The sequence below is a fragment of the Bubalus kerabau genome, chromosome 1, assembly GCF_029407905.1.
Source record: "Bubalus kerabau isolate K-KA32 ecotype Philippines breed swamp buffalo chromosome 1, PCC_UOA_SB_1v2, whole genome shotgun sequence".
Classification (NCBI taxonomy): Eukaryota; Metazoa; Chordata; class Mammalia; order Artiodactyla; family Bovidae; genus Bubalus; species Bubalus kerabau.
In genome coordinates this window covers 163,840,156-163,858,424 of record NC_073624.1, presented here as the reverse complement: position 1 = coordinate 163,858,424, position 18,269 = coordinate 163,840,156, and the positions used below count along the sequence as shown (strand labels likewise).

Genomic DNA, 18,269 nt, shown 5'->3' with positions numbered 1-18,269 from the left:
AGTGAAAGTGATGGATGCACAGACTTGTCCGACTCTGTGCGACCCCGTGGACTGTAGCCCACCAGGCTCCTCTGTCCATGGGATTCTCCAGGTAAGGATACTGGAGTGGGTTGCCATTCCCTTCTACAGGGGCTTTTCTTGACCCTGGGATCAAACCTGGGTTTCCTGCATTGGAGAAGGAAATGGCAACCCACTCCAATGTTCTTGCCTGGAGAATCCCAGGGACGGGGGAGCCTGGTGGGCTGTCGTCTCTGGGGTCGCACAGAGTCGGACACGACTGAAGCGACTTAGCAGCAGCAGCAGCAGCAGCAGGCACATTCTTTACCATTTGAGCCACCCAGGGAAGGAAATGAAGCTTTAATTGAGGGCGGCCATAGAGAAACATTGGTTAGTGCAAGTTAGAGGATTGGCTATAGGCTTCTTTACACAAATTGTATTTTTCTGTACTATACTTCATCCATGAGCTAAGAAACCTCCATGGCTAATTTTGATTATAAATGATTTTTACCTTTTCTAAGTACTATAGAACTACATCCTTATTCATAAAATATGAAGATATGACTCAACCACCATGCTCTACTAACTGAATGCCCCATTTCACCTCCAGGCTTGCACATGTTGTCTCCTTAGACTGAAAGACCCTCCCGTCCCACCAGGACCCACCCCCAGCAAGGGGGCTTCCACTTGCCAGAGGCAGGATTTAGTATCTGGTTCTTGGTTTTCTGAAAACATCTTCATCACTGCACTTTATCCTTTGGTCTAGTGGAATTCTCTCTCTGTTTGGGTTTGTGTCTCCCTGCCAGCTCATTTTACTCAAGGATGGAGCCTGAGACTGCCTTATCTCCATGTGCAGCATCCTTCCTGGCACCTGACCTCATAGATACCCTGGGCATGCTTGCTAAATGGGTGTGTGGGTTCTGCTGCTGTCTCCTCTCACCTCACGGCTCTTCCTGAGGATGACACCTCCTCTTTGCCTTCTCCATCCCACTGATCTCATTAATCCACAATGTGGGCGAGTCAGGGAATCCTGTTTTTCTCCCTGGGGCCTCCATCATGCCCTGCTCTTTCTTCAGGAGGCCTGTGGCGTGAATTGCTTTCTAGCCTGAAGCTTCTTAACTTCTGCTGGTGGCCTTCCCCTGGGCCTTATACTGCTAGCTGGGCACTAGCCAGCACTTGGCCCTTCCCTGGGCCACAGCCAACTGGTACCAGGGAGGACAGAGTCCAGATGAGTCATGTCCACCCTGAATGACCACTCAGGGAGGGGGTGAGCCTCTCCTGAGCTTCCTGGGTCTTTGAGTCTGTTAGGACTGATGGCTACTCAAGACGTGGGAACAGGCTGTCTTGTGCTATTGTGATTTGGGCTGTGCACCTGGGCTCTCCCTCCTGGGCAGAGATGATGTTATTCCTGTCTGTGACTCCAAAGAGCTGACCATTTAGCTGTAAACTGTTAACAGTTTGTAGGCTTCACTGTCTTCTTCTATTAAGAGGCTATCATAATTGATCACCTTCCATGGTTGTTGCAAGGATTACTGACAATGTAGTTGAGGTTTACATTTTAGAATAAGCATGTCATAGTTCATACAGAAAATCTGGTCATGGAAAGATGAGTGTGGATTTGAGGCAAGAATTTCAGAGGGCTGTAGGAATGCCTGTGTGGACACTTTATGTTTGTTGATGCATTAATATTAATCCTTTTGGTTTGTGTCACATTTTCCTCCCACAAAGTGAATGAAACACACACAAAGTTATTTGCGTGTGTGTGTTGTGTATATATATGTACACATGCATGGAAATAGGAGAGTTTAAGGTTTAAAACTGTCCTGGGGGTCAAGGTCATGCTTAATACCAAGATTATTAGATGAAACCAGTGGGGTGCCTCAGATTAAGGCAGGTTGTAGGATGTGGTTGGTGGTAAATTCCTTCAGTGTTTCTTCTACTCCAGGTACTGAGCTTGGAAGCCTTGTGTTCAGAGACTTTTCTCTCCAAACGCTGCCATCTCATGGGTAGTGCCTTTCCAGGTTCTTTGTGCTGGCAGCAGTGGTGGAAGGAGGGCAGCTAGGCCGCATCCCTGGGGATGGAGCACGTGTGTATTTGGCTTCTGCATCTGTTCAGCACTCCTTCTAGCAGCTCAATGCAAAGTGTCACGGCTTCACTGTTGGGCTCAGAGGACTCCTAGGCTCCTGACCGTACCTGGGGCTGGGTTCCAATTGTACAGAGGCTTTGTACTTGATAAGAAACCATCTCAAAGGCTGTGAAGCAATTTCTACTGTGGATTCTAAAAGAAACAGATTCCTCCTCCTTCTTTTCACTGAGTTTGCCACACCCTGTCTTCCTTATTCCCCAAGACTGTGGAGCCCCGCCCATGAACTCTGAATCATTTTCAGGGGGTCCATAATCCCAAGCCGAGCGCCAAGATGAGCAGCTATTGATACCCTAGCTCCCTAGCCCCCTGTGCCCACCCCAGCACAGGGTGTTTCTTGGGTTTCCTGGGTCACGAATCAGTGACTTGTTTTCTGACAACTCCCAAGCCAGGGAACTCCTCCCCAGCAGCCCGAGGAAGAAGTGGTTCTTGTCTCCAGAACTAAAAAGAAGAGATTTTTCTTCCTATTTCATTCTCCCAAAAGTCAGGCTCATAAAAAAGAATACAAATTGCACCCAGCAGCTCTTATCAGCTTGGTAAAGAATTGCTACTTTCAACTTTATTGCCTTAAAAAGAATTCAAACGCTTCCATCTTTTAAAAACAATTTAGGTTGGGAGAAGGAATTAGATATGTGTGCAGAAATGGCTTGCCTGGTACGATCTGAAGGGGTCACGGTGTTAACCCTGAACACTGATGCTTTAGTTGAGCGATACAGACAGTGCAGTTGTTCTCCCAGTGGACGTCCCACGGTGGGCCTCGGGCTCTGGGGCTGAGAAACCACACGTGTGGGCCAGGCCTCTGAGGTATCATGTGACCCAGTGGCAGGGGAGGGACGTTTCTGCCGCAAACAGTCCCCATTCTCTGCTTCAGCAGCATCTGATGCTGTGGGTCCCTGGAGCTGGTCTTTGGATGCACACATGGTTCAAGCTCTAGTGTCAACATGCAGATGCCTGTGGGAGGGAGAATAAGAAAGCATTTCATCAGTTTAGACTTTGCTTTGCTTCTGTCTGAAAATCATTTGAAGCTGGAGCTGAACAGCAGAGTGTATGAGAAATAGTTCAGTGCAGGCACCTGCCACCCAAGATGAGCGTCCCCTGCCCCCTGGGGGTCCATGTGGTGAGACTGTACACAGCCCACTGCAGAGACTGACGGCTGCTCTCATCAAATCAGAGCAAGTGTAAATAAGCTCAGAAGCCTTGGCTTTACTGTACACCCTAATCCCCCAAATGATTATGGAGATCATTTGGTATTCCTGGTATACCTGGAATACCTTTCTCCTCCATCATGCAAGATGGGCAGAAAAGCTGACTCCCACCCCCTCCCGTCAGGACAGCTTGGGTGTCGGTGAGAGTGAGAACATGGAGGGCCTAATTTGGCTTCTCTGCCCTCCAGGTGGCAGGGAAATTATGGACCATTGATTAAAATCCAAGTATCCATCAGTTGCTACTCATCGGTACCGCCTGGCTTCACTTCTTCAAGTTGATCTTATTAAACAGATCGTGCCTGCGAGCAGACTCCATTTCATTTTTCTGCTGATATTAATGCTTCCTCATAAATTGTCCACATGTAGCATATTCTCACTTTTTATTACAGTCAATTGCACTTCCTGCACAGCCCTGGAACCTGTCTCTATTTTATCTGAAGGATCAACAAATGACCTGAAATGAATCTTCATCCCCCAGAGGCCGTGGGCTGGCCCTTCTGCCCTCTGTACAAAGTGGGAAGGCAGTTTAGAAGAGCTGTTTATCTCAGACTTGGTAAACAGTGGGGACCGAGGCCAGGGATGCAACATGATTGACTAGAAATTGTTAGATCCGTCAGATTTTCACATGTACTTAGTCCATTATGCTTTCTTTTTTTCCCCCAATAGCAACATAATAGTTTTTCTGAGATCAAAGCAAGTCTAAGAAACAAATCTCATGAATAACACTCTCTCTGGTGTGATGGTAACATCTTTTTAAATGCCACCGATGGACCAACCAAGTCCAGAAATTATTGTATTGTTAGGCGGGATATAGGATAAATGGGAACTTTCATCAGGAGGTTCGGAACTCAGCAGAAGTGAAGAAATGATTACATTCCCACAGAAAAGCTCTAAAATTTGATTATGTTTCCATCAGCTTCTAAAGGTCATGATATCTTTCATTTATCTATCTTTCACATTCACTTCATTTCAGTCTCAGGTTCTCTCAGAGTTGCAGAGAAAGGATACTGCTTTCAAATACAGGCAGGACTTACTTTGCATGGCACAATGTAAACTGGAAATCAAATGCATGTTGATCCTGTGGGAAGTGAGGACACAGGTCCCATGTGTGTGGGTTTCCATTAATTCGGTACCTGCTGTGCAGAGCTGCGGTTGCCTGTATGTCAGTATCCCCTTGTGCTGTATTGGGCTTCCTACTTATGCCCCTGACCTTCCTCATACTGAGCACCAGCAAACATCCAGGAGTGTGGACACACCCGTTCATTCCTTCCATAGACATTTTTCCGAAGTTCATCATCTGCCAGGGCTGTGTGGTGACTACATCAGACCTCTGCCCTTGAGGAGCTCACTTCTTGGCGAGGGACTGAAGGCTGCTTTCCATATACAGAAGCCCTGTGGCAATCAGAGGACCCCTTGACCCAGGAGTTCTGGGGAAGGATGGTGGCAGGAAACTCCAGAATCCGGGACCCGACTTTACAGAAGTCTGTTTAGCTCCACATGCCAGGCCTTGCCGCTATCTGCATCGCCTTCCAGCTCCACTGTCGATTTTGCATTAAACATCTACAAAAAGTGCCGAGTAAGTTTGTCTTTGCTCAGTTCCCGAGTCTGCACAATATGCTCAAAAGCACACAGACTCTGGTGTCTGAAAGGCTGGATTGTGCTACCTCGGCTGCACTGACTTGCTGGGAGACTTCGGGGAAGTTTCCCCACCTACAGGCTCAGAACCTCTGTCAATGAGCTGTCCTGAGGACCCAGGGAGGTTTCACCTGTAAAGGGCTTAGCTCCAGGTCAGGTGGCAGAGTTGTTCAGCAAGTGTCAGTTATTGGACCCAGTATGTAAGTAACCCTCACCTCCATCCAGCCTGGCCCAGCCAGAGCACTCCCTGCATTCCCAGACTATAGGCTCAGATCTCCCTCTTCAGTGTCCCAGAATTACTTTTGGAAGCTACACAAGATTAATTCTGCCACACCTTCCCCAGATGGCCTTGTGTGGCTGGGATACGGGACCCAAGATTCCTCAATGAGATCTACGAGTAAGGATGGAGCCAGAAAAGCTAAGGAGTAAGAGTAAGGAGGAGCCATAGGAGATGTGGGGAGGGGGAAGAGATGAGGGGAAATCTACCAGTTTTCTGGTGAAAGCAAGGCCCCAAGGGGTTCTGGAGGCAAGGCTGGAGTATAGAGGGTGAGTATCTGGACCAGAAGCTCAGGCCTTTTCCCAAGAAGGCAGCCCCTGGGAAGCACGGTGTGGCATCATGCAGCTCAGTGCTAACTGCCCTTAATGGGTTTCCTCATGGTAGTTCTGGGCATATCTTCTGGAACTTGGGCCTCATGGTGACTGCTTTGCTGGTCTCCTTGAGCTCCTGGGGACCATTCCTTGGGCTCCCGGGACCATCCATAGTCTTGCAACCAGCTCCTCCCCTTCCTTGCAAAGAGGGGCGTTGCACTCGATCATGCTCCAGGGGGGTGACATTGCAGACAGAATTGTTCCTAAATAGCATGCTGTTGCAAAGACAGCAGTGGGCCTTTAAAGTTAGCTCCATGTCTGTCCTTGGGAAAGTGCCAGGCCTTGGGCTCCAGCGGGGGACTGTTCTGAAATGTTAGAGTTGGGGTTTTAAAAAGATGCTTATCGTCGACAAGCTTTCATTATCTCAGGCTCCCAGTGTTGGGGGAGGGGGATGGAGACATGGCCAACAATTAACACATACATAAATAGTCAGTGGCATTTGCACTTTGTAAAATAAATCCTCAGTGATGTTGCTGGAAGGCTTCCATGTGGACGTTTTTTCCACTCCATTTAGTATTTCTTGAGGCTAAGATCAAGTGAAATAGGCTCAGACTTGAGAAAGGCAAGTGAAACAACGGTCTCAGACTTAGGAGGACAAGTTAACCTGGGAAGGTAGGCACCATGACTCATAAGGGTATTTCCTTAGATATGAAAAAAGAAAAGATTGTTTTGTTCCCATGGTCAGAGGGCCAGGTCTGAAAGCTTGTACACTTGCTCTGATGGGTGACCAGGCTTTTGGGAGAGCAGCATGCTCAAGGGGAAAGAACACAAGTTTAGGGGACAAAAGGGCCCAAGTTCAGATTCAGTCTCTGAATCTGAGGGGCCTATGCAAGTCTGAGTCTAGATGTAGATCTTAGTTTCTCTGCTGTGAAATGGGAATGAGAACTTTCCTGGCTCCTTAGGGTGCTGTGAATAAAGTGAGACCTGTGGCTTGTGAAGTAGATGTGTTGTATTGAAGTATCTGGCTGGTGCTTGACAAAAGCAGATTCTCATCACTCTCAGAAATGGCTGCAACTTGGTCCTGCATGAAAGGCTGAGAACACAGGACCGAGCTGGAGCTACTTCTAGTGATCCTTCAGGACCCCTGTCTTCTCTGCTTCCTTCCAGGCATTTGTATATTAGCACTGATTCTTACCTCTGTGTGGGCAAGGGGCCTCTTCAGCTCCTTCCAGGCAAGCAGCCCCACACATCCCATTCTTGGCTGTGCTTTCTGTCCAGAGCATTTGGGAACCAGGAGCTGGGGTTTGGTCTGCATCTAGTTCTCTATGAAAACTGTGGGATCAAAGTAGCTGGGTGGCCAGGGCAGGATCTAAATGTCCCCTGGTAGGTCTGTAGGATGGCATGTTCCATGTCACTCATACCCCAGCTCTGTAGATGCCACTGGCCATGGGAAAAGGCTCCCTGAGGTTCAGACAGGAGCTGCTGCTTACAGACGAGAAGACGCATTCCCTTCCTCAGGTGTGGGAAGGACAGCTGCTTTCCGCTTCCTTTAAGTGGGGTCAACCTATGACAGTGTGCTTATCAGAACCAGGGCAGGTGTCCAGTTCAGCCTCTGTGTGCGATGTTCCTTCCCATGGCTGCTTATGTCCACCATCCCAGCCCTAGCCTGGGCTACATGCCACCTAAGCATCTTGGGTCTCCTCTTCTATTTGCAAGGGGTTAAAGCAGGGGTCAGCATGATTCTTTACAAGTTTCCACCTCCTCAGTTCTTCTTCTAAAGCTCTCTCCTTGCCAGTCTATTGAGGGAACCCAGGAGCCAGGCCTTTGGGCTCTGATGGTCAAGGCATGGCCTTTTAGGGACTCACAGCAATGACCTAACCAGGGCTCCTTTTCTGTTACTACAAGCAGCCCTTGGGTTCATCAAGACCTAGTTTCTGGGGCCCGCATGTCTGTGCAGAGCTCCTGCAATTGCTCAGGACTCTATCTCCTGCTACTGCATTCTTTAGTGAGGAGTCTCAGTGCCCCTCTGCAGGAGAGAAGCGTGGTTTGAGGAAACCAGCTACCCTATTTGCAGTGGGCCAGCGATCAGGAACCCACCCAGAGCAGGTCAGGTCTGTTCCCTGTGCTGCTCGTGGAAAGAAGGGGCCGCCCTTTATTTATCTAATGGCCTAACACTCCTCTGCAGATGCCAGCAGTGTTTTCCAGCAGTAAACCTGTGGCATGGCTGAGATGACAAAAGCAGAAACCCACTTTGTGCTGCTTTGAAGGGTCTATGAACTCAGGGAGGAGGAGTGCCCATTTGCATGGTGTGTTTATTATTAGTCTTTAGGCCACTTTTCGCTCTGTGATGTCATGGGATGAGACTCCTGGCTCTCACCAGTAACCGGGAGAGTTGGAACAGCTTCTCTATGTGGCTAGTGCTGTCTACTGAATGAAAAAAAGGAACACATGAGTAATTACTGTGTAATGTATAGAAATGTATAGAGATTTCTATGTATTCAAAAAAGACCTTCGAGTGACAACCAGGCAAGAGATGTGAGTGGAAGGAATGGGGAGGGTCTTCGTGTTCACTGATCATCCATATGAGCTTCTTTCTGGGATGGAGGCTTCAACTTAATTTCATTTTAGCTCTCACAATATTTGTAAGATTGGAGGTGCTTGCCTCAGGTTGGGTTCCCAGAAGCCAACTTTGATGTGAGAGTTTGTGTGATGATGATTTATTAAGAAGTTTTCCCAGGGGAATTAAGAAGAGCCCAGCAAGGGAGTGGGAACATGGATCACGGAAGTAGAGACAGCCAGCAGTGAGGCTGTGTGGGCTGGTCCTGCAGAAGGAACCTGGAAACAGTTGAGCTTACACTCCAAACAGTCCCCATAGTGGAACGGGGCAGCTGGGGTTGTATACCTGGCATCCCTAGTCCTTAGTGAGGGTGCACATTTCCACGAGTGCCAAGGAGAGTTCCAACAGTTGATCAGTGTCTGCCATTGGCAATGGATGCGCATGGAGGGCCAGTGCGCTCAGAATTTCTAATGGGATTTGAGGGGTTCCAGGGCACAGCATCGATTGTGCTGCCGGCATCTCAGCACCCTGCAGGCATGGGGCTGCCGCTCAGAGAGGTGGAGTAGCTAACCAGGGGCACTCAGCTAAGTAGAGGCAGACCTGGGATTTGACGATGCTCTGCCTGCCTGCCTGCCTCGTCCTTACCTTGCTGGCTCTGAGATAAAAGGGAGATCTCAGGGGCCTCCACCTCTCCACCTGCCTCACTTGTGGCTGGAGAAGATGAGGGAAAGATACTTAGAAGGGGACACCATCCTCTGGGCTTGGAGCATTTAGGGCTCTGCCCAGGGAGCTGGCAGCAGTTCTCCAGGCATCGGGGAGGGGAGGGTGTTCTCGCTAAATCTGCAGTTGCATCTCCTTCTCACCAGCCATCGCAGCTTCTGTGTGAGTTGCACCCTCTGGAAAAGGCTGCAGCCAAGTGCTATTTATCTCCATGTGGGGAAAAGAGGCTTAACAAATTAGCTAATTGCTAATTGGTGAGGGAAAGTAGGACAGGAAAGTTGGCCAGTTGTCCTGTGGGTTTTCTGACAATTCTCTCCATCATTATCTTCCACACATGAGTCTGAGACCTGGTGGGAAGATGCCTTAGTGTAGCCGGGGCTCTCACCTGCTGCATGGGGTGTCCTGGCGGCTGAGTTAGGTCCTCTGCACTGCTGGCTCCTGCAGGGGCAGGGGAGGACCTCTCACCTGCACAGGTGCACCTACACCTTCAGATTCACAAAACTACACATTCTGGACTAGAGAGCTCCCAGCTTTGGAGGCTAAGATTCAGGGTTCAGAGCTCTGAAAGAACACAGCATCTTAGGCACATGACCATTCCCGGTGAATTAGGATTCCACGGAGTAGGGCCCCAGGGTCTGCATTTTACAGAGCTCCCTAGGAGGTTCTTACATGTAGCCAGACTGAGATTCATGGCTGCAGAATGCCAGTGATGATGGGGTGTTACCCCTCACCCATGGTCAACCTCCATGCTGATATTCACATACCATTCATGGTCCAACTATCTGCCTTCCATTCAATCATTTCTTTGATGAGACCTTGCTACTCCCGGGGTGGCAAACCATTCCATGTTGAACTCCTTGGAAAGTCAGAAAGTTCTCTCTTATATTGAGTTGTTATCTCCTTACCCGAGCACTGGAGACCTTGGTCCTGAATCAGCTCTCAGAGGCTATAAGGATCAATTCCAGCCTCTCTGCATTCCTGGACTGTCCCTGGTAACTGTAACTGGCCATCAGTTTACACTGTCCAACTCCGTGACCGCTTCCAGTCTGCAGTGCCCTCCATCAAGCAGAATGACCCACTAGTCAACTCCCCAAGGGCAGCACAGACCTTCTAGCCCCTGCCTTTTCATGGGTCTTCACTTTCAAGTCTCATCTCCCCATGTGCCCTTCTGCTCCTGGAAAATAAGTGTAGGGCTTTGAGTTCAACCTTGTTCAACTGTGTCTCTTTAGATTTGGCTCAGTGTTTCAGCTTTCTCAGATGTCATGACACCCCCAGCTCTGTATCATGTGCAGATTTGATGAGCATGTTACTGGTTGTCCTCTGCTAAGTCACTTCAGTCATGTCCGACTCTGTGCGACCCCATAGACAGCAGGCCACCAGGCTCCCCCGTCCCTGGGATTCTCCAGGCAAGAACACTGGTGTGGGTTACCATTTCTTTCTCCAATACATGAAAGTGAAAAGTGAAAGTGAAGTCACTCAGTCATGTCTGACCCTCAGCGACCCCATGGACTGCAGCCTACCAGGCTCCTCCGTCCATAGGATTTTCCAGGCAAGAGTACTGGAGTGCCTTCTCCTCTACGTGAGCATTAAGGAAATGCTGAGGTGTCAGGAATGGAGGCAAGTCAGAGCCTGGCCACGTGCTGCAGTGACTTCAGATCACCTGTCTCACGTTTCCCTCCCCACCTCCTCCTGGGCCTCTGAGCTTCTGAAGACATTCCTGACAGTCTGTGTATTGGGAGGAAGGAAGCTATAGACTGGGGGGCTCTCCCTTCTCCACCCTGCTGAGGGTCTAAGGGTTCCTTGGAGAGCCGCTGACTCCGAAGTCCCTGTGCCTTCTTTGCAGTATGGTTTATGGAATTTGTAGAGTGTCGAGAAAGGAGTCTTCAGTTCATGGCCCCACGAGGGACCCAGGCATAGAGCATGGCCTCTCTCAGTGCTTCCTGCGTACAAGTGCAGGAGATGAAACGCTTGGCAACTTCTGCCTCTGGCTGGGAGGGAGCGGCCAAGGTGTTCTTAGATATAACTCTTTCATCCTGAGCAAGAAAGCTTTTCATGGGCGCCTGTCTCTTAAGGGAAGGACTCCTGTGGCCAGAGGAGACTCTCAGGATCTAAGAATGTAGATGAGTCAAGAGGTAAGGGTGGAACTCACAAAGGATGGGGATGCACACTTCCCATTGCTGCTTCCTGGGAAGGGCCGGGGCTTCTCTGGACACTGCTATGTGTGTTTGCTGCTTCTTGAGACCGAAATATTATACCTACATAGGCAGGCAAGAGGAAGCAAGTGTTGTGTACATTTTACAGATGAACAAATGGAGACCAGAGTGGTAAATGCCAGCTGGTGGAGGCCATCCCTCCAGTCCAGTCTGGACTCCTGTCCCCACTTGTCTTCACAGGGGATGGCACCTTTTCATTCATAGGCTGGAGAAGGAGCATCTGCGGCCTTCGCCAATGACCACCCTTAGTGTCCAAAGGACTGGGATGCTAGAGCTGGCCCAGGCACCCCCACAGGCCCTATTTCCATGTGCTTTTTGTGTTGACCAGCAAACGCGTTCATTCCTTGCAGAGGTGTGGTTCTCACTGAGGCCCTGTACAATGGCAGTTTCATGTATATGCTGGGTCACTGGAGCCTGCAGGCTTCTTACCCCTCTATGCCTCACCTGCTAAGAAGAGAGAATCAAACCTCTGTGTACTGATGAGGAAAAGATATTCTTCATACACTGATAAGTTAAAAATGATAGTTGAAACCTGATGTGTGTTTCATGACCCCATTTTGATAAGAACATCAGTTTGATAAGTGTATGCAGACACATGCAGACATGACTAAAAACTTCTGGAAGGGGCCATTTGAAATAGTCTCTGGGGGATAAATTTGGAGGAATACATGGGGAGTTTTCACTACTTTAACACATTAAAAAATGTGGTAGGTTTATGGGATAATTTTGAACATTTGCTTTTTTCTGTATCTTTCCAAATAAAGAGTAATAAAAATTACATTATAAAAATATAAAAAAATTAAAAATAAAAGAGAACTATGATCTGAACTCTCTCCCAGGTTTATAGAAGGCCTGGCACATTGCCTGGCACTCAGCAATACTTGGCACGTGCTAACTGTGAGTATTCTTACAGGACAAGCTGGAAAACTATCAATTCCTCCTCTTTTGTCAATCTACATACACTTACTCTTTTTATTTGGAAAACTACAGAAAAATTTAAATGTTCAAAATTATCCCATACACCTGCCCCACTTTTTAATGTGCTAAAGTAGTTGGATTTCCAGTCTAAAAAGGGAAAGAGCACTCCTAAAAACATATGAGAAGCAAAATAAGTAACTGGGTCCCATCTGCCTAGCCCTCCTATCCTTCATTCATATGTTCAACAACAGTATTCTTTATATATTGAACACTGCCTATGTGCTGGTTATAGTGGAAGGTTTTGAGACGCAAATGTGACGGCCATAGGTGTGGCCCTGACCTCATGGAGACCCCCGTTGGTTAAAGGATATAGACAATAAGAAATAAATAAGCTGAAAACTATTCAAGTACAGACACTGCTGCTAAGTCACTTCAGTCGTGTCCAACTCTGTGCAACCCCATAGATGGCAGCCCACCAGGCTCCCCCGTCCCTGGGATTCTCCAGGCAAGAACACTGGAGTGGGTTACCATTTCCTTCTCCAATGCATGAAAGTGAAAAGTGAAAGTGAAGTCGCTCAGTCGTGTCCTACTCTTAGCAACCCCATGGACTGCAGCCTACCAGGCTCCTCCGTCCATGGGATTTTCCAGGCAAGAGTATTGGAGTGGGGTGCCATTGCCTTCTCCGTCAAGTACAGACACGGCAAGTGCTATAAATAAACAGAACAAAATGCTCTAATAGAGAACGGGGGGAGGTGGGGGTCACTGCTCTGGAGCAAAAAAAGCGTCAGTTCTAGGGTCCTTGATGGGTTCTTTAGAGCTGAAGGCAGCTCAGGGCCCTGGCTGTGAGCTGCCATCTTCCTGGGTGCAGTTTAGCTTGGCTGGCCAAGCAGCTGTAAATCCCTTGTTGCAGATTCCTGAGTCTCTCGCCTTGGGCAACGATGAGACATCCCCCACCCCAGTAACCCTCTAGAAAAGTGTTCGCAGGCAGTCTCTGAGATGAGAAAGGGAGGGATGTCCCCGCCCGTGATGCCGACAGGAGCTGTAGCTTCTAACCTTGCTCTGGGCTGGTGCATGCGAATTCCAAAGAACAGCAGGAAATCAGATGTCCATGTTCAAATGATACATCTAGCAGCTGAGGCGGCCAGAGCTGCCCCAGGGGGATGGCGTGTTTTGTGAGGAAAAAATTCTCCAAGAACAATGTTTATCAAACTCCGTCTCAGCAGTCATCCTGTGTGTCTGCCAGCTTCTGGCTTGCTTCTGTTCATGTTTTTTCTTAAATTTCTTTTTCTCTGCAGGCTGTGGAGACCAACCTGGCTTCCAAGGACAGCCACTGGGTCTTTGTGAATGAGGTAAGAGCTCCAGAAAGGTGAAGGGTGTGGCTTACATTGAGCTCCCGCCACTCGGGAAAGTACAGAGTGACCGGTCAGGCTCCGCTCTGACTTGGGGTGCTGGAGTGGAGTCCAGGGCTTCACTGAGCGAGACAGCAGGTGAGAGAGTTGGACGGGGCATGCCAAGCTGCTCGCCTGGAGCAGGCAGGAGCCAGGAAAACAGTGCAGATTTGAGTCCAGGAGGAAGTGGCGTCAGGCACTGGATGTGTTGGGTGAGGGGAGGCCACCTGCCAGGGGTCAGAGACTGGAGAGATGGAGGCTGGCCAGAAAAGGGGATGCAGAGGGGATGTGCAAAGGAATGCAGAACGGGCTAGAGGCCGCACTTCTTGTAGGAGCCTGAAGGTATATGTGTGTTATGTGACTGTGTGTATGTAAGAGTGCATGGGTGTGAGTGTGTAACTGTATATATTTGGGAGAGTGTGTATGGATGTGTGTGCATTAATGCGTGCACATGTCAGTATGTGTGTATGTGTATCTGTATAGGTGTGTGTCTGTGTGCGCACCTCCCCCTGTGCAGCTGGTCAGGTAGTGGTCAATGTAACCTTTTAAAGGGGGTAAATGGTAAATCTCTCCCCCAGGTGGCCTTCCCACTCGATTGGGCCCTGGGAGGAATGGGGACATCGAGGTTTCATGGTGGCATGGTCTGCTCTCCACCGCTTGCACCCTAACTGGCCCTGGCCTGCTCACGCCGCACACATTACATGGGAGTGGCCTGTAACAACATGCCCTCGCTTCCCTGAAGAGCCCCCTCTGCCTGCACATCCGTTCAGGAAGCACCCTCTGGGACAGTGCCTATGACCCCAGCCAGCTATTAATATAGCTGACTCTTGAAAGTGCTTCCTGGCACGGGCTTTCATCAGCCCGTGGCCTTCCGTTGCTCCTAAATTAACTGATTGATTTCTAATGGCCACATTCTAGAAGATGCAGGGTTTATCGTGCAGGTAATTTATGCTTTTATGATGTGTGTTTCTTCATTAGCTCAGTGCTACCATTGCTGAAAGAGTTTTGGGTGGCTTACTTTCTTATTTTGCAGGTAGTATCAGATAGTAACTGCTTGCGAGGCCCACTTTTCATGGTTTTTGTCCATAAATTCATATCTTGTTAACTCCGTGTCTACACAGGCCAATTGGAGACCTGCAAGGTCCATTTCCCTGGGGTTGCAGATGGTTGTGCTGGTAATTAGGAGAAGGGACATGACGGCTGCTTTCTTCAGAGCCTGCCGGAGTCCTCTTGGTGCTGGGAGGGTTTGATCCTCTGGGATCTGCCAGCTTCTTTATAGGTTTCTTTTGTTCCCGGAGACGGAGGGATTCTATGTGCCCCATAAGGCAGATGTCAGATGCTGGCTTTATTTTGGGGAGGGCTCCTCCAAATCAGATGGCCAGGGTTTCTATATTGTCAGTCTTCAAAAAGTACTGTTTTTACATTTCTAACTGATTTCCTTTTTCCTCCCCTGAATCCTGACCCACTCCAAGGACTCTCTTGTCTGTCCCTCCCACCCCCTCTCCAGGGCTGGGGTTAACACTAACCAGTGTGAGGTGTCTTTAGGGTATTGCTGGGTGGCAGGAAATGCCACCGGGAGGTGTCGGATGTGGGCACAGCTGTCAGGGCCACACTGGAACAGCCTCACCCAAGAGGACTGCTGAGCTCCACCCCAGTCAGCTGCACATCGCACCGTGAACTCAGAGACGAATCATGTGGCTGTCCCTGGGATAAATGTCCCCAGAAGTGACCCCTCCCATTTTCTGAGTTTCCTTTTCTATGCGGAGGCCAAGCACTTGTCAGGGCATTTTGTGTTTGTTACCACCCTTATCCCTCATTCACAACCCTGTATGGTAGTTATTAGCATCCCCATTTTACAGATGGGAAAAGGGAGGCTCGAGAGGTTGAATTACTTGCTCAAGGTCATACGGCTATTGAAAGGTGCTTTGGGGATTTTGTATGAAGACTGTTGGCTCCAGAGACCTTCACACCAAATGACACCATCCTGCAGGTAGTCCTGGCAATGATCCTTTAACCTATGGTCAGGGTCTGATTCCGTAAGACCAACCAGTAGGGCTCTGGTATGCATACTGGTGGGGATGCCCTTGAGCTGGCCTTGGTGTGCACTCAGGGACATTCTTGAAGTCTGAGATCTGATGGTGGGTCCTTTTGTAAAGCTTTGACTCTTAGACCCCAGTGTGGCCTCTGGTTAATGACTGAGACATTTTCTAAATCACAAGTCAACTTATCCAAGCCATATTCAGAACTGCTGTTTCCTAGTACAGCATGGCCCCCTTGGAAACAAGTCCTATTATTCTTAGGACGGTTACAGCATTCCAGGCTCTATCCAAATACAGACCCACAGACCAATAGTTTCCCGGTTGCTTCTCCGTTTATCATATGTGATGGCTCGGAAAAAATAAAATGGGAGGAAAAGAATCAGGGGCAGGTATTTAGCAGCTCCACCACGATCTCCAGAATCTAGCATCTACACTGGGACTCCATCTCTCGCTTCCCGAACTGCTCACCACTTCTCTGGAGGAAGTTCAGTCCATCAGACGAGCTCAGGCAGCGTCTCTTCCTACCACATCTTTCCCCAGGGTGGCCTCCGTGGTGATCCTCCAGCTCCACCCGCTGCTTCCCTCATTCCTCACGGCTCTGCCCTTCAGTTTTTCTTTCTGTATTTGACTTTCTTAATATGTTTTCCTGGATTCAAGATAAACACTCAAGGGCACGTGTTTTTGTTTGTTTTCTTCATGCAGTGGTTTTCTTAATATGTCTGCACCCTCACTGGTGAATATTGGTGTTGCATATTACAGGTCTGTTTTATTTGGAGAAGGGGTAATTGGATGCAGAGAAAGGCTGTGAGTCTGTGAGCCTCGCTGACAGTTTCTACAGATCCTTGGGCTCTACTGAGGGAAAGGACACTGGCAAGCAGATGTGCTTTGGGGCATAAACTGTATTTTAATCAATTGATTAAGTTACACATTAACTTGGAGGGGGATGGGGGATTCAAAAGAAGTATGAATAGCAAATTTGAATATTAGTCAAGGTGGCCACTAGGCTGTGAGTCCCCTGGGGACACGGACAGGATCCAGGTCCCCACTGAATCCCCAATACCCTGTATTAAGGGTAGATTCTCAAAAGGGTTTGGTTGAAGGCAAGTCATTGTACATAGCATAGGGTAGAGCAAGTTGCTTTGAAGAGTACTTCCCAGTCAGCCTCCAAGAAAAGACAAAGGCAAACAATTAAGATGGGAAGCCCAGGGATGGAGGGAACTGCTGTGCGTCATTCATCAGAAGCTGCCAGTTTAGGACCCATCAGACTTGACTTTGGCTCCCAGAACCTGTGTCAGCTGATCTGGAGAGCCTCCTCCCCACGTGGCTCTGGCTTAGTGATGCGCAGGTGTCCGTGTCCTCAGCGCTAGGCAGGGTCTGGATGCAGACCAGGGGGCAGAGGAGAATTCTCTCCTGTGACATTCTGCATCCAGGCAGGACACACCTGCCTCATTGTCTGGCCTCTTGAGAAGCTTGTGGGGGAAATTCTTTCATGGAATGTCTGTCTTTCCAGCCTCTTCCAAAACCATCTGTGAAGGGGACTTGAAGCACTCCCTTTGTTACTGGATAGCTCTCACTGTCAGAGTTCCTCCAGACATGGGAACAAAGCAAACTTTTATGCAAATGGTTCAAGAAATGCAGAAGCAGGTACATAACCCTTGTGCTTAGGTTTTGTCAACAACCGATGCTCTGGGTGGGCTCTGTTCTGTGGTTCAGCAGGTACCCGGGGGGAGGCAGGTTCTCAGGAGGGAGGAGGCAGAGCTAGTAGGCCCTGCCCCACCACTAGCCTGTTTCCATGACCCCCACATCCCATATCTTTTTCCTCTGAGCTCCAGACCCAGGGATCCAGATGCCTTCTGGACTCAGCTGCCTGCAAGCCTTGTGATCACCTCCAGCTCAGTGCCTCTCTCTGAATTCATCATCCTCCCCTCAGCTGTTTCTCACCCAGTGTTCCAGTCCCAGGGACCAGTGTCTCCAACCTACTGGCTGGTTCCCTAGTCAATGAAAACCTACATCCTGCCCGCTGCCTCAGAACTCATTCTAGGATGACCCATAACACCTCTCCATCCTTTCCTTACTTCTGCCCTCTGCCTGCATGCCCATGGTTTATCCCTACAAGCAGTGGGTGATTTGTTGTTTCCTCTATTTTTCTATCTTGGTTTTGGACCTTTGCTAGGATTTTATTTTAGGCCTGGAATGACCACCTCTGACTGTCAAGGATTTACCTTTCCTGCAGGAGTTTGCTAAGCATTGCCTCTGGCAAAAGATCTCACTGGATTTATTCACCCTTCTGCCGTCCTGTACTCCTCACCCCAGCTATGCTGTGTTGGGGACTTGATACACACATCTGGCTTCTGGAACAGCCTATGAGTGAGGGCTGCACCTCCTTTCTGTCAGGCTGCCTGGAGTCCCTAGCATGAGGGGTTCACATGCAGAGGAGGTGCTGGCTTAAGCCTCCCGCTGCTACATCTGCCTCTTGCTTCCTCACCTTGACTCTGATTTTTTAATTGCCTTCATGGAGGGGAAGAGACATTTATGACCTCCCAATCCTTCATGAGCTCAGAAAGCTGTGATCCTGCTTTACGAGCTATGACTGTTAGCATCTCAGGTTCCACTGCACCTCTCTTTCCTAGGCTTGCATTCTCCATTCTTGACCAGGCCATCAGCGGGTGATGGAGCAGCCAGGGAGGAGGACAGGGGAAGCACCAGCCAGGCTTCCTACAGCGGTCTCTACACTATGCCCCAGGGAACCTATATTCTGCTAATTCGTAGGTGTTTTGTGGGAAAAGGATTCCATGATCAAAGAAGGCTGGTAAGTTAGAGTTAAACAGCAAAAAACAGGTTTCTCCTGCAGGCACCTTCATCTCTA

The 18,269-nt window shown here is 49.1% G+C and overlaps 1 protein-coding gene and 1 long non-coding RNA gene across 2 annotated transcripts in view; one reads left to right on the top strand and one right to left on the bottom strand.

Annotated features, from left to right (window-relative positions):
* GRID1 (glutamate ionotropic receptor delta type subunit 1) overlaps positions 1-18,269 on the top strand; it is a 346,899-nt gene that overhangs the window by 56,533 nt on the left and 272,097 nt on the right. Inside the window, exon 2 of the mRNA XM_055537983.1 lies at positions 13,272-13,325. The gene's annotated coding sequence lies outside the window, so the exon portion shown is untranslated. The remainder of the gene's footprint in view (positions 1-13,271; positions 13,326-18,269) is intronic.
* Positions 2,616-3,515, bottom strand: LOC129621491 (uncharacterized). Its single transcript, XR_008699395.1, has 2 exons — positions 3,403-3,515; positions 2,616-3,091 (listed from the first exon to the last, which is right to left on the bottom strand). It is a non-coding gene; the product is annotated as an uncharacterized LOC129621491 (long non-coding RNA).